The sequence below is a fragment of the Paramisgurnus dabryanus genome, chromosome 2, assembly GCF_030506205.2.
Source record: "Paramisgurnus dabryanus chromosome 2, PD_genome_1.1, whole genome shotgun sequence".
NCBI lineage: Eukaryota > Metazoa > Chordata > Actinopteri > Cypriniformes > Cobitidae > Paramisgurnus > Paramisgurnus dabryanus.
In genome coordinates this window covers 14,341,339-14,344,324 of record NC_133338.1, presented here as the reverse complement: position 1 = coordinate 14,344,324, position 2,986 = coordinate 14,341,339, and the positions used below count along the sequence as shown (strand labels likewise).

General features: G+C 39.7%; 1 long non-coding RNA gene across 1 annotated transcript; it reads left to right on the top strand.

The window, feature by feature from the left end:
• The first annotated feature begins 1,106 nt into the window (after positions 1-1,106).
• On the top strand, positions 1,107-2,761 carry LOC135783603 (uncharacterized). The gene is made up of 2 exons (XR_010545713.2): positions 1,107-1,604; positions 2,066-2,761. It is a non-coding gene; the product is annotated as an uncharacterized lncRNA (long non-coding RNA).
• Positions 2,762-2,986: the final 225 nt, after the last annotated feature.

Here is a 2,986-nt window from a genome sequence, read left to right as displayed (position 1 = left end):
CATTTTTTCCCTAGCAACCAAATACAGTACCCTAGCAACAGAGTAAACAAACCCTTATATCTCCGCATCAGAACATCGTAGAGACACGGGGTTTGGACCGTTTGACTCGTGACTCGGAGTGTAATCACTAGTGGATGCCAATTTTCTCCCTAGCAACCAAATACATTACCCTAGCAACAGAGTAAACAAAGCCTTTTATGTCCACATCAGAACATCGCAGAGACACGGGGGTTGGACCGTTTGACTCGTATCTCGGAGTGTAATCACTAGTGGATGCCAATTTTTTCCCTAGCAACCAAATACAGTACCCTAGCAACAGAGTAAACAAAGCCTTATATCTCCGCATCAGAACATTGTAGAGACACGGGGGTTTGACCGTTTGACTCGTGACTCGGAGTGTAATCACTAGTGGATGCCAATTTTCTCCCTAGCAACCAAATACAGTACCCTAGCAACCGAATAAACAAAGCCTTATATCTTCGCATCAGAATATCGTAGAGACATGTGGGTTGAATTGTTTTACTTTTGGCTTGGAGTATAATCATATATTGTCCCCCGAAATTTGCCACGGCAAGCACCACTTCACATTTTCTTCAGGAAATGTACCTATCTAGTTATTATTATTCTTCTGATCCACAATTTTCTAAATCTAACTCCTCCTAGAGCTTTAACTCAACATACTCCAAACTCAGGTCAGACCTTCAGTCTGATCTGACTTGAGTTGCTATATCTTTTCTAACTGATGGGACCTTCCGAATTCCTAAACGGGGCGCTCAAACACCCCAAAATTCCCATTGACTTAACATTGAGACAAACTTTGACGGGTCATAGCTGCGAGTGAGAAACTTGTAGAAACTTGTGACTTACCACATCTAAGGAGTCTGACAGGCTGTGTAAGAACATACATCACAATGGGGTGTAAGCTGTACCCCTGGGGTGTAAGGGGCCCCCAAAATCTCCCATTGACTTATAATGGGGCAGGAAACATGCCCATATAAGGGAATAAAAGCGTCCCAGATGGAATATTTTCACTTTAGAGTGTCGTAGAGACATGGGGGTGGGCTCATTTTACTCGGTCATCCAATCAGTCTCTCAGGGTTGTCCCAGAGCTATTAAGCCACGCCCCTAGCAACAATTTTGGGTACCCTAGCAACATCTCCCATAGACTACCATTATAAAAAGCCAAGATGGATATCTTTGCACCAGAGTGTCATAGAGACATAGGGGTGGGCTCATTTTACTCAGACATCCAATCAGTCTCTTAAGATTCTTGTTGAGGTATTAAGCCACGCCCCTAGCAACCAAATATGAGCACCCTAGCAACATAATAAACAAAGCCTTATTCACCTTATTTTTCACGACAACAAGGGCGGCGCCATTTCGCTCATTTTGTCAACGTTCTTCCGGCCGCATAGACGATGAGCAGCTGAGGCAGTGACTGAAGGCGACGTGTTAAGCTTAAAAAGCTCACTCGAGCGCCTTTATGTTTCTTTCTTACCAATTTTAAGCCAACTGAGGAACACCCTTATCCCAAATAATGGTTCGACTACGATGTTCCGGTAACTTTAAACCACGCCTGGTGTTGAAAAGGTGGCCAGTTTCAGGTAAGCTATCTTAGCTAACTTTGTGCTCGTTCGCCTAAAGTTAGATTTGTGATGTCCGTTCTACAAATACACTTAAGATCAGTAATGTTAGTTTATAAAATGCAACTATTTGAATGGTTTTAATTGTCCACCTATATTTTTATATTTACGATAGTACAACGAGATATTATAGTACATTGCATTCTTACAGTAGCCCACGTGATTCCTACAAGTTACTGAGATTTCAGATGCTAGAATGTCAGTTCATTTCTCATTCAGATATTGATAATGACATATTAAACAACGTATTATTTAACACTGAAGTTAAAGGTTGTGTGTATAATGTTTTTGTCTCTTTTTAATGCATCTCTCTTACACACTGTTCTGTTTAAGTATGGGTGCCATTTATATATTAATTCTCATGATGCAAGTTTCTTTTAAATACTAACATAAAAATGTTTATGGTTATATTGTTTTCACAGATGCATTGATGTTTAGTGATGCAGTGGACAACTGTGAGGATGATACAATCAACATGTTCCTAAACTGTGATGCAGAAACACAATGGGAGCATCTATCCGTCTCTGACCACAACTACACTTTAAAATCACAACTCAACCTGAAGCATACATCTGATATGGGAAAACAATGGTGCGGTTTCCCGGACAGGGCTTATCCTGGTCCCAGGCTAAAATGCATATTTGAGCTACAATAATTTAAAAACACCTTTTACTGACATACCTCAACATATAGTAGTGCCATTGTTTTGTCACAAGATGCGCACCATTTTTGTTTTTTTGTAGGATTTGTTTGTAAAAACTAAAATGTCCTAATATAATTAAGGCCTAGTCCTGTAAACCCTGTCCGAGAAACTGCTTCAATGCTTCTGCTTCATGTGTTGAGCTGGCACAAATGTACATATCTCTGCTGAGAAACAACCATCTTTGGTTCAGCTTTACACAGGGTTGATATTGCATCCATTACACAGTCGCCAAGCACTTTACCAGTACATACACCAACAGCTTCCAGATATACGCTTGGGATCAGCTCTTGATGACTCCGATAAAGCTGTGTCTTAATTTATTGCAGGGTGGTCTTGCTTTACCGGTTGTAAAGTTACATTAAACCTTCATATGTGATCAGATGTCATGCAGTGATATTAAACATTTACAGTGTGATCAGATGTTGTGCATTTATATTAAACCTTTACAATGTGATCAGATGTTGTGCAATTATATCAAATCTTTACAATGTGATCATGTTGTGCATTTATATTAAATCTTTACAATGTGATCAGCTGTTACCTGTCATGCAGTTATATTAAACATTTACTATGTGATCAGATGTATCCTGCCATGCAGTTATATAAACCTTTACAGTGTGATCAGTTATTATCTGTAAGG